We start from the raw sequence: 13,097 nt of genomic DNA on the forward strand, positions 1-13,097 counted from the left end.
TATTGGGAAACTTTATGATAATAACATACTTACCATCTTCTCAAGAAAGTGCGTACTTGCCAGTTAATAGAATCTCCTGCTGAAGTTAAAGTGATCGCTTATATTTTGTTTATATCGAGCGGTGAAGCTAAATATGCTGCATTCATGACTCACTGTGAAATAAATCCGGCGAGTTTTAATATATATCCGCCTCGAGGGAATGTTGAAAACACTAAATTATGCCTGCAAAGAGGTCAGATTGAGCCCACGTGAGATTTATTAACATGGCTTCAAGCTTAAGGGCAAATAGAAACACTAAACTTCTAATAGACAAAATAAACAACCGTACGCTTTTATTTTGACTGTCATTTATCTCCTGTTACTTCTCCCAAGCATGTATGTTTCCACTTGGATGAAAACCCAAATGGACAAATGTTGAACCAGTCTTTTAAATAGTGAAGCATGATTTTCCAAATCTGTGATCTACTTTCAACCCTGATGGATTGGGAATGGTGGAACGTGGGTTGTGGGAATTCACCACGTTAAAAACTCCAACTTCAAACCGTGAGCAGCCTCAATGTACTTCATTACACACATCTCCAACTCTAAAATAGAGTTGCATTTATGTAGCACATTTCGTTTTCTTCAATTGCCCGCACACAAATCACAGTCTGCCCGTACGTTGGAAGCACAGAAGATAAACATGCCAGCCAGTTTACACACAATGCCCCACACACATCACAAGATAAATGACCTTGTTGTGGTTGTTTTAAACTGTCAATTTGAGTCTTAGGTTCAGTAAGCAGAGATTTATTCAAGCATATGCTGAGGACAAGCTTCACCAAGTTATCCAGGATAGCTCCTCCCAAAACACAAAGGTTTCAACACTGTTCACATTTCTCAACTTAATGTAGCCCCCCCACCCCCAACACCATACCTTGGGTCTGCTGGTTTCTATAGCAACTGAACCTTCAGTTTTTCCTAGTCTTCATGGCCTGTGCAGCAATGGATAATTTTTACGACTTACAATCTCAGCTAGATTCCCACAGGAGTGGAAACATATCCCATTTTTCCTATACTATTGGCTACAGTCTTCATACATTTCGGGAAAGGTTAACAGCTACATTTATCTATTCCAAGCTAACAGTGTGCATTTAAATATTAATCACAATCAATTGTCTCACTTAACTTCTTCACTTGTATTTCTGTTGGTGAGGTTAGCTATTGACCAGGACAACTGAGGAATTCTGTTTTGTCTTCTTCAAATGGTGCCCAGCTTTTTAAGATCCACCTGAATAGGCTGATCTCAGGACATGAATGTAATATTTAGATGGCATTTCTGGCTGTATTAAATGGAAGTGTCAGCGTATGTGTTTAAGTCTTGTATCCACAGCTTTCTGATGCAGAGGCCAGAGTGCTGCTGAACCAGTGCAGAACACGCAGGGACCTCTCATATGTGCTGAACAGGTAAAAGTGATGGCACCTATTATAGTATTGCTCAGCACTGCTGCACAGCACCGCTTCTGTGCTCACCACCATTCAACTCCTAATGTGCATGGATGTAAAGTTCTGACCAGAGGGTGCAGCCCAAATCCTCACCAAAATAAAGATATGAAGTTCTCTGAAAACAAATTTAAAGGTAGCTATTGCAAGTGGTTATTCATAAATTTTTAGAATGACTGTATTAAATTATTCTCTTGAATTAAAAATAGAATGTTTCTCATATTTTGCATTTATGAGGTATGATCAATATTTGGCAAATATCTGGTATAATACATAATTGAATAACCAAGATATCCAATCACCTCCCAAATTGCCTGAAAATCTGCCTTGGCTGTTGTGTGCATATCATTGTGGTTCTCTTTCTCTTTCAATTTCACCACCATGTCCCTTCACAATCCCAGCAAAGAGATGTTTTTCTGTTTGAATTCATAATTGTATGGATACTACTTGTAAATTCACAAATTTGATTGCCAATTCTACAAAGGAGAGAAAGCTGTTTATTGATTATAATTCTGAAACTATTGATTTATTAAATTTTAACTTTAGTATTAAGAATTTTTTTTATGTTAACTCATGGGATGTGTGCATTTCTGGCTGCTCAGTATTTATTGCCTGAACTATTTGCCCTTGAGAAAGTAGTGGTGAGCTGCCTTCTTGAATTGCTGCAGTCCACATACTCTAGGTTGACTCACAATGCCCTTAGCGAGGGAATTTAGGACTTTTAGGACAGTGACAGTGAAGGAACAGTGATATATTTCCAAGTCAGATTGGTGAGTGTTTTTGGAGGGGAACTTGCAATTGGTGGTGCTCCCATATATTTGCTGCTCTTGTCTTTCCAGATGGAAGTGGCTGTGGGTTTGAAAGGTGCTGTCTGAGGATCTCTGGTGAATTTCTGCAATATATCTTGTAGATAGCACACACTGCTGCTACAGAGTCTCAGTGGTGGAGAGACTGGTGCTTTTGTTAATCAAGTGAGCTGCTTTGTCCTGTTTGGTGTCAGGTTTCTTGAATATTGTTGGAGCTGGCCCATCCAGACTTTTTTTTAATTTCAAAAATATACTTTATTCATAAAATACTTTGATGATCCATAAAGTGGACATGTTATACATATGTAAACATTCCATTTCTTTGCATACCGAAACAGAGTAATCGTTCCTATTTACAGGCCTGTACAATTACATTTTTTAGCTGAGGCGTCAGCAGAGCCCAAATGACTACATGGGCCCCCTGTTCTTCTTTAGGCAGGCAGATGTTACACGGTGGTCTTTCCCCACCGCGCCTTGGCGGCAGTTGCCCCAAGCTTCAACGCGTCCCTCAACACATAGTCCTGGACCTTGGAATATGCCAGTCTGCAGCACTCAGTCGGGGTCAATTCCTTCAGCTGGAAGATCAATAGGTTTCGGACCGCCCAGAGAGCGTGCTTCACTGAGTTGATGATCTTTCAGGCACAGTTGATTTTTGTCTCGGTGTGCGTCCCGGGGAACAGGCCATAGAGCACGGAGTCCCACGCCACGGCGCTGCTCGGGACGAACCTTGACAAACACCACTGCATTCCTCTCCAGACTTCTTCTGCGTAGGCACATTCCAGAAGGAGGTGTGTGACAGTCTCGTCCCCCCAGCAGCCGCTTCGAGGACAGCGTGCGGTGCGGCTGAGAGTCCGGGCGTGGGTAAAGGATCAAGTCAAGGGTATTCCATCACAGACCTGACTTGTGGCTTGTAGATGGTGGGCAGGTTTTAGGAAGTCAGGAGATGAGTTACTCACCACAGTAAAATTAGCTTCTGACATGCTCTTATGGCCATTGTGTTTATATGGCAAATCTATTTAAGTTTCTGGTCAATGGTAACACCCAGAATGTTGCTAGTGTGGGATTCAGTAATGGTAACACCATTGAATGTAAAGGGTTTGTGGTTAGATTGTCTCTTATTGAAGATGATCATTTCCTAGCATTTGTGTGGTGCAAATGTTATTTGCTGCTTGTCAGCCCAAGCCTGGATATTGTTTGCTTATTTTTGATTAGTGTAAAGGATATCATTAACATCTTCCATATGACATATTCTGAAGCATGTTTACTAACGTTGTCATAGGTGTTGATATAACTGTATTGTGAAATAAATAACTGTTACCTGACTAAATAACTCTTCCATCTCTACTTAGATAGCATTGAAAATGCTGTGCTGAACAGTTTAAAGGTTTGCTTCAGCTGTTACCTACTGTTTCTAATGCAATCAATTAGTTTGCGATTCCTTTAACTGGTGGACTTTATAGTCAGTAATTTGTCCGTTTTATCACAGAAAGATTTGTTCAGATGCAATAAAGCTCAATATCCCATGGCACTACAGCAGACCATAACAACAAGTTACATTTATGTAGTAACTTTAATATAATAAGACCTCCCAAAGCATTTCACGGGAGCACTACAAAACAAAATTAGGTACTAAGACACTTAAGGCAATGTTGGGGACTTTAACCAAAGCTTGGTGAAAACTAAATGATTTAAGGAATCTGATAAATGAAGAGCGAGAGGTAGAATGTCAGAGATGATTATCGGGGGGAAGGAATTCTAGAAGTTATGACTGAGGTAGCTGAAGGCATGGCTTCTGATGGTGCAACAATTAAAATCAGGGAACTTACAAAGTACCCGAGTTGAATGAGTGCAGATTTCTCAGATGATTATGAAGCTACAGGAGATGACCGAAATGTGGAGGGGTGAAGCCATGGAGAAATTTGGAAACAAGGATGAGAATTTTAAAATCAAACAGTTTCTTGACCAGGAAGCAATGTAAGTCAGTTTGCATACAGGTAATAGTTGAACAAAATGTATTGCAAGTAAGGAGACAGGCAGAGGATGACCTCAAGCTTATGGAAGACAGAATGTGGGGGAACACTACAATTGGAATTGTCTAATCTCGAGGTAACAAAGGCACAAATCAGACATACCAGCAGCAGATGAGCTGAGGCATGAGTAAAGTGGGTGGGATGTTACAGAAAGGCAGTTTTAGATTTGAATATGTGATTGGTAGCTTATCTCACAGTTAACTCTAATACTAAAGCTATAGGTGGTCGGTTAAGGTATCAGACTATTATCAGATCTGCAACTAAGGGAACAGTGAAGAGGAGTTTGACTGGGAACAAAATTAGGGAAGGCAAGTTGGTGGTGGGGCTGGAAGCACAAGACAACATAGCCAAGGTTTAATAACATGAGGCCCGAATAATTTTAACTCACAGGAAACAGCTATATGTCAGTAGGAGCTACCTGCTGGGCCACATTTGGTATTTGATGAGAGGGAGGCTGCAGGTTGGAACCAAAGAAAGTCTCAACATCAAGAAAATACATTGCAGTGAATGAGCTTCAGGATGGTGTGTTGACAGGGAAGGAAGAAATGGGGTGGGAGTAAGGTTCTTTTGATTATCATTATCATCTTTCTCATTAGGATTTTCAGGAAAATTAGATGCAGTTTATTGAGAGAGCTGGAATGGGTTCTAATCACCTGAATTGTTTTGAGCTTGGTCAATGTGACATTGAAAAAGCAGCTCAATTTTCCTTCCAGACGTTTCTCCCTCCATATTGGCTCAGGAAATCCTTGAATTGGAATATGTTGGTCTGGTTCCTAACCAACCAGCTGGAGATCAGGCATGATCTGCAGTTACAGGAACAATGAAGAATACAACATCATCCAGGAAAAACCAATTGATTGGTACCCTATCAGCTTACGAAGATTATCATTTGTTCCAAATCCCATATACAACCTTGATGTGAACATGCAGTGATCTTCCTTCATTGATATTAGGCTCATACATTGGAATTTTTAAATTCATTTATGAGATGTGAGTTCTGCCAGCATTTATTATCCAAAGGGCAGTTAACAGGAAACCTAAATTGAATTGTATGTAGGCCAGACCAGTTAGGATACCAGATTTCCTTCCCTAGCTTTTGATTCCAGATGTTGATTAACTTCCAATTTCAGCACGTCATAGTGGCTTTTGAACCCATGTCCTCAGCTTGGGGTCTTGATTATTCGCCTAGTAACATTTTACTACACAAACAGTGGTTCAAGAAAGAGACTCACCTTTTTACCTTGTTAAAGATAGTGAGGGATGGACAAGAAATTTCCTGTGCTCTAAATGTTTTGTGAGATAGTAAGGACTGGAGATGCTGGAGATCAGAGTTAAAAAGTGTGGTGCTGAAAAAGCACAGCAGGTCAGGCAGCATCTGAGGAGCATCCGAGAAGCCCCACATTCCTCATGAAGAGCTTATGCCCAAAACCGTCGACTCTCCTGCTCCTCGGATGCTGCCTGACCTGCTGTGCTTTTCCAGCACCACACTTTTTGACTCTGATCTCCAGCATCTGCAGTCCTCACTATCTCACAAAACTTTTAGAGCATCTGAGAAGCCCCACATTCCTCATGAAGAGCATATGCCCAAAACGTCGACTCTCCCGCTCCTTGGATGCTGTGTTTGGTGAAGCACACTTTTCAAATACACATCTCCTACTAATGTCATTATAAGCACTTAAATCCTCCTATATTCTTTAAAGCGAGAGTAATAGCTTGTATATTTAAAACTTCTCTTTATCTCCATCTCATATTTCTTCACCTTCTCCAAAGATATATAAAAGCAATGCAAAATTAGTTTCAGAGATGCTCCCTTTCTTGGAGATGATCAATATCACCCAAAAGATTCACAGCCCAACAGGAAATCAAAAATAGGTCTCAACTGATGAAGTTTAGTAAAAACCATTGTTTCAGGAAAGTAATTTCTATCTGCAGTTCTTACAGCTCCAAATCCTTTTCACATCAACTAGTTTCAGTGGCAATACCTATACCTTATATTTCCTATTTTAACATAGTGTGCACTGTATATCTAAATACCAAAACCTGGAGGGTTGAAGATTTACTGTTTTAAATTATGCTGATTAGGTCTATAAGGACATTGCTGGTGGATTGTGGGAATTACAAAATCAAACATGAGAATGTTAATCGAGGAATATATCAAAGTTTGTCTGGCTAAGTATTGTGGTGTAGAAATTTAAATGTGTAATTTTAATAAAGGTGTGAAAATAATTAGTGCGGTCCATTCCTTTCTACGTAAAAACTCTCAAATGAATCAATTTTTTAGTATGTGGCGTTATTCTTCTGCATAAGTGTTCAATGTTAGGAGAGTGGAAAAGGAAAGATGAGCAGTTTAAAAAATTCACAAATAATCAGTACAGATCCTTTGTATAGTACATTTGAAGATTTAAAGTGTACAGATAAAACTCGTAATCACAGCCATTCATTCCACAGACGATTTTGTGATGTGCTAGAAATTGAAGGAAAGGTGAAGGTGATATATGTTGGTCAGAAAGCTAATAGGCTGAAATCTTGTGTTTCTTTGGCCAAGTCCGGGTTGTGTTGAATTTTCAGGGGAGATTTTCACTGCAAGGGTTAATGAGTTTTCAATCTTACCAAAAGTGCTGCAAGAATTACCTAGCCCACTCCTATAGTGTACTTCATATCTGATTTCTGCCCATCTTACCATGCACCATTCCCAGAACAACTCTCTATTCAGCAGGCAGCCACTGAAAGACCAGTATCCCTTGTGCCCACTCATTTTATTAAAATGTCACTGTGTACTATTCTTGCTGCTAAACTGCATCATCTCACATTTTGTCTTCATATTTTCCACCCGCAAAGTTTTCACCCACCCAGTTCCCTCTGCAGGGTCTTTGTGTCATTCTGACCACTTACCATCTGCAAACTTGGCTACAGCATTTTCACATTCATCATCCAAGTTATGAATATACACTGTAAATAATTGTGGCCCCAGCACTGATCCCTGTGGCAATCTGCTAATTTTAGGTTGCCAGCTTAAAAATGCACCATATATCCTCACTCTCTGTCTTCTATTAGTCAGTAACCATTCAAATATACTACCTCTGAACTTATTAAGTCGCATAATAGATGACTCTGTAACATACACCTTCTGAAAATCAAATAATTCTAGCAAATTCGTCAGGCATGATTTCCCTTTCATGAAGCCATGCTAACTCTTTTTGATCCTATGATATACTCCTAAATGCTCTGTAATTACATCCTTTATAACAAGCTCTAATATTTTCCGAACAACAGATATTAGACTAACTAGTTTATAGTTATCTGTTTTTTTAAATGTTCTCTTTTTAAACAAACATGTTACATGGGCAGTTTTCCAATCCTCTGCAACTTTTTCAGATTCCTAAAAAATTACTACTCAGGCAACCACAACCTCCCTTAATATGCTAGGATGCATTCCATCAGGTACAGGGGGCTTATCGATATTTGGTCCTGTTGTTTCCCTAGTTATTTTTCTCTGGTGATATATATATTTATTTTTATATATATATATATATATATATATATATCCTGTCCTTTTGTTCCTTGGCTGTTTAGTAATTTTGGAATGCTATTAGAGTCATTAACTGTGAAAACTGATGCACACTTCTGCCCTTTCCTGGTTCTCTATTATTAATCCCCCAGCCTCATCCTTTCAGAAACCCTATGATCGGTAGTTGATGCAGCCCCCCCCTTCACAAGCTGAGCCACTTATGTTGCCCACTCTGGGTCTTCATTGGCATCTTCCATTGGCATCATGATGGGAGGTAACTTTGAGCTTTCCTTAGCTAGTGGGTTTTACCCTCAGCCTGAATGTGCCAGTGATATCAAATCCCCTTCCTGGTAGCCAATTCCATAAACTTCATAGGCTTCACACTTCCTGAACTTCATCTACATGCACCTACACCTGCCCATTTTTTCCCCCTCACCCCCTGGCACATGTGGTGTGTGGTCACACACTGTCCCCTTACGCTGAAGCGAGGATGCTCCTTACTGTGGATGACTTCTCCTACCCTATTCTCAGCCACACTTCACCATATTCATCACCCCCCCCATCCATTTGCAGATCCTGTTGTTCTACCATTCACAACTGGACTCTGCCCTTCCCCAGTACGTGAAAGCCCCAAAGAGTGACCTGCCAAAGTTTAGTTCTATGGCGATGCCTTTTGCTGCCCAACATCTCCCCCTATTCATCCCCTCACATTCTGTGGATGGACCTGATGGATTGACCATGTTCAGACCTGACTGGACACCCCATGTGCAGGACATGCTCAGATCCCTGACTGGGAACTAAACATGTTGCTGACTGTGACAGGCCCCAACCATGGACTGGTTACTATGGAGCAAAAGGATTGACAGACACCCACTAACTAGGTTGTAGCAGCATGTACAACTACAATTGGATATCTGTATATGGGTCCTAATCCTCGATTGATATGGGAGGTTGCCCTTAACTTACCATTAGGACCCTCTGATTGACCGGTGTCTCCATGGACTTCAGTGAGGGCTTTGAGATACAACTGCTTGCTTGCAGTGTGTGTGTGTTACATACATTGTGTTTCCTGTGTAAACTACTGACACATGGTTAAGGTGTGAGATTAACATAGTACACTGCTAACAGCAAGATGTGTACCACCATGACTGAGGATTACTGACCAGCAAGGAAAGCTGCTTGGTTACGTGACTGCATTAATTGGTTAAAGACAAAAAAACCCTGCAGATGCTGGAATCCAATGTAGACAAGCAGGAGGTTGGAAGAAACCAGCAAGCCAGGTAGCATCAGGAGGTGGACATGTCAATGGTTCAAGTGTAACCCCTCTTTAGGACCGGGTTACACTCAAAAATTTGACTTCTCCACCTCTTGATGCTGCCTGGCTTGCTGTGTTCTTCCAACCTCCTGCTTGTCTACCGTGACTGCATTAATTGGCACTGCAGGTCAAAGCAGGACAAAGCAAGGCCAGGTATTATGGGAGAGAGCAACAACACTGAGATGTAGCCTGGTCCAGTTCATCAACTGGGTGCCTGTATCCACAGTGTCCTCACTGCAGCCTTTCAATACTATTTATCGATGCACCCTGCAATCCAAGTCCACGCTTCTAGAGTATGTTAGCCAGTGCATTGGCACATTAATCCACTCTGATGTTCTGCACACAGCCAACATTGGCATGCCGGTCGCAGCATTGGCTTCTGGTTCCGAATGTAGCTGTCATGTATGGGCCTTGGAGACTTGCACTGCCAGTAAACAGGTGTTGGGGGTGGGGGGTAGTTGTTGGATCCAGAATACCAAGTCATGGAGGAAGGGTGCACTTAACTAGTGCCCATTGATTGTGCTTTGAGCTGCACTTTGGTTATAGGCGCTGTGCAGGTCATTTGGAACCAGTGGCTCTGCTTTCCCAATGTCTCGCTTGTTTGGTGGGTTTGGTGAGATGGGTTGCTGAATATTAATGGGGCAAGCTGTGCTGCCGATATTGCATTGAACAAGCAATAACCCCTTAATTGGCAGCTTGTCACAGCCTAACAAGAAACGTGCCTCACTACTTGTGAAAAGCATAAAAGGTGAAGAGACATGTTCTTAATGTTGAGCTGGATCTTGGTGAACCTCTCACCCCATTCGGCCACTCACAGCCCACATCGACCAGATTCCACCCACTGTCTCCATTTCACGGCAGCACAGTTGCATTGGAATATTGCATGCAATTCTGGTCTCCTTCCTATCGGAAAGATGTTGCGAAACTTGAAAAGGTTCAGAAAAGATTTACAAGGATGTTGCCAGAGTTGGAAGGTTTGAGCTATAGGGAGAGGCTGAATAGGCTGGAGCTGTTTTCCCTGGAACTTCAGAGGCTGAGGGGTGACCTTACAGAGGTTTACAAAATTATGAGGGGCATGAATAGGGTAAATAGGCAAAGTTTTTTCCCTGGGGTCAGGGAGTCCAGAACTAGAGGGAATAGGTTTAGGGTGAGAGGGAAAAGATATAAAAGAGACCTACAGGCAACGTTTTCACACAGAGGATGGTACATGTATGGAATGAGCTGCTAGAGGAAGTGGTGGAGGCTGGTACAATTGCAACATTCAACAGTTTCCTCATTTCCCCTTCCCCCACCTCACCCTAGTTCCAAACTTCCAGCTCAGTACTGTCCACATGACTTGTCCGGACTTGTCCTCCCTGCCTCTCTCCGTTTCCATCGATCCACTCCATCCTCTCCTCCCCGACCTATCACCTTCATCCCCTCCCCCACTCACCGATTGTACTGGAGGCTACTTTCTTCCCACCCCCACCCTCCCCTAGCTTATCTTTCCACGCTTCAGGCTCACTGCCTTATTCCTGATGAAGGGCTTTTGCCCGAAACGTCGATTTTGCTGCACTTTGGATGCTGCCTGAACTCCTGTGCTCTTCCAGCATCACTAATCCAGAATCTGATTTCCAGCATTTGCAGTCATTGTTTTTATCCAATTGCAACATTTAAGAGTCTTTTGGATTGGTATATGGCTAGGAAGGGTTTGAAGGAATATGGGCTGGGTGCTGGCAAGTGGGACTAGATTGGATTGGGATATGTGGTCGGCATGGACGGGTTGGACCGAAGGGTCTGTTTCCATGCTGTACATCTATATGACTCCATGACTCTATTTGGTAACTCTTACAGTACTTTAACTTCCTTTTCATTCATTGCACAGACTCTGAGTTAAACATGATTAACATAATAATGAGAAGACTAATCTCGTCAGTGATCAATATTAGGAATCGTTTCTTGTTGCTGAATACATAAACTGTCTGCATGACTACATTGGAATGATAAAATTCACCCACTGCGCATTTTATGGGGAAATGCTGAAAAGCAGTTAACTGTACATGTGATACAATTTTTTAAGGTCTCTGTCATTCCAATCTGTATTCTAGGAATTTTTGAAAATCTTACAATGAATAAAGAAAAGCAGCAGTAGCCATACCTGGTATCATGATTGCTTAGTCCTATTGTGTCCTGAGTAAATTTAAAGGTAACACATTGATTGTCATGTTTAATGTGAAAGAATAATTGCATTTCATAATAAGTAATTATTCTATGGATTACTATTTGTTGGATTAAGGATACATTTAACTTCAGCATAATCACCATCAACAGTGCTACTATTGCAATGCTATTCCTCATGGGCTTTGACATTGACAGCAAAGATGCCAAGATCTGCCAATCAAATAAATGAAAGAGATGAAACATCGCACTAAGATTCAATGTATTTTTAACTCCCTGACTGAGCATACAATTGTTTCTTCAACTCAGCAATTTTGAAACAGAAATCGATCACAGTTACATTCATGTTGTTCCAGAGTTGCAGTACATCACTTTTGTCTCAAAAAGAAGCTTGAGCTTCTTTTTTCTGATTTGTACCTAACCTATAAAAAGATATTTGCTTGTTGTAACTAAAAAAAATCACAGATGCCAAAAGACACTTCATATTCAATAATGCCTACAGGACTTGTGTTTTCAAGGCTTGTGGAAAAAGGAATTTATTTTAAGTTTTGGATTGGTTTCTTTAAAAGGAGAAATTGAAAGTTCCTGTGGACATTGGGGTCTTTTTTTTAAACAAGGCTTCATATAAATTCATGACTGGTTTGTTTTGCTGTAGATACTACTGAAGCTTTTTTTGAAGAGTGAATGGAGTGGAAAGGTTCTGGTTTTATCCAGATCAGTTGGAGGGAAGCCTGTTCAGAACTAGTTGAAATGGAGGAAAGTTTTTTTATATACAAGCTGATCTCTAGAACCGTAATGTTGAAAATACCAGCCAAAAGGCTTCTAGTTTCAAGTGAACAAGGAAGTAGCTGAGGAGTAAAGGCCATTCTTTAAGCCTTGCTGCCAACCATCTTGGATCCTCTGATTTGAGGGGCGGCAGTTTGAGGGGTACCTGCTTTTGGCTGCCCATGTGTTCCGCTTGCAGCAAAATAAAACAAAAGGTCCCAGAGATTCCTTCCACCTCAATGCACTGATTGCACTTACTTTATGTCTTGTTCCAGACACAGGCTTCTGTTTTGTTTTCTCTGTGATCCCTCCAAGTGCCTTGGATAAGGTCTGGGATGAAGCCAGCCTGACTGTTCTCAATTATCTTTGAATCTGGACTCAGGAACAGGGCCTTTGCCAAGCACATAGAAAAGGGATCTTGATCCTGGCATTTACTGCCCAGTAGTGCCAACTAAATTGCAAGAGTTGGATTGGATCTGTGGGAGGGGGTAACACATTGACATGAACATAGTGACATAGAGCCTTTGCTGAGTATACTAATCTTGCTTATTGCCTAGTTACACTTCTTCCATGGATGTTGATTTAAAGCAAGATATTTGTAGTATCATTCGACTAATGATGGTGGTTTCTGGATAATGTTTACATTTTCAAATTTGTAACTCACTGATTTTGACAGTGAGTTGATTCATGGAATTGCTAGAGTGTGGAAACAGGCCATTCAGCCCAACTCTCTGAAAAAACCATCCCACCCAGACTCACCCCTTTATTCAATCACCCTGCATTTCCAATGGTTAATCCACCTAGCCTTCACCTCCCTGGACACAATGGACAATTTAGCATGGCCCAACCACCTAGCCTGCACATCCTTGGACTGTAGGAGGAAACTGGAGCACCCGAAGTAAATCCACGCAGAATATGCAAACTCCACAGAGACAATCGTCCCCTGGCACTGTGAGGCACTGGCGTTAACCACTAAGCCACCATGCCTTTGTGAAGGAAGGCATTTTTATGCAGATAGGTGTTCAGCCAAAACT

The sequence above is a fragment of the Hemiscyllium ocellatum genome, chromosome 6 (genome assembly GCF_020745735.1).
Source record: "Hemiscyllium ocellatum isolate sHemOce1 chromosome 6, sHemOce1.pat.X.cur, whole genome shotgun sequence".
NCBI classification, from domain to species: Eukaryota; Metazoa; Chordata; class Chondrichthyes; order Orectolobiformes; family Hemiscylliidae; genus Hemiscyllium; species Hemiscyllium ocellatum.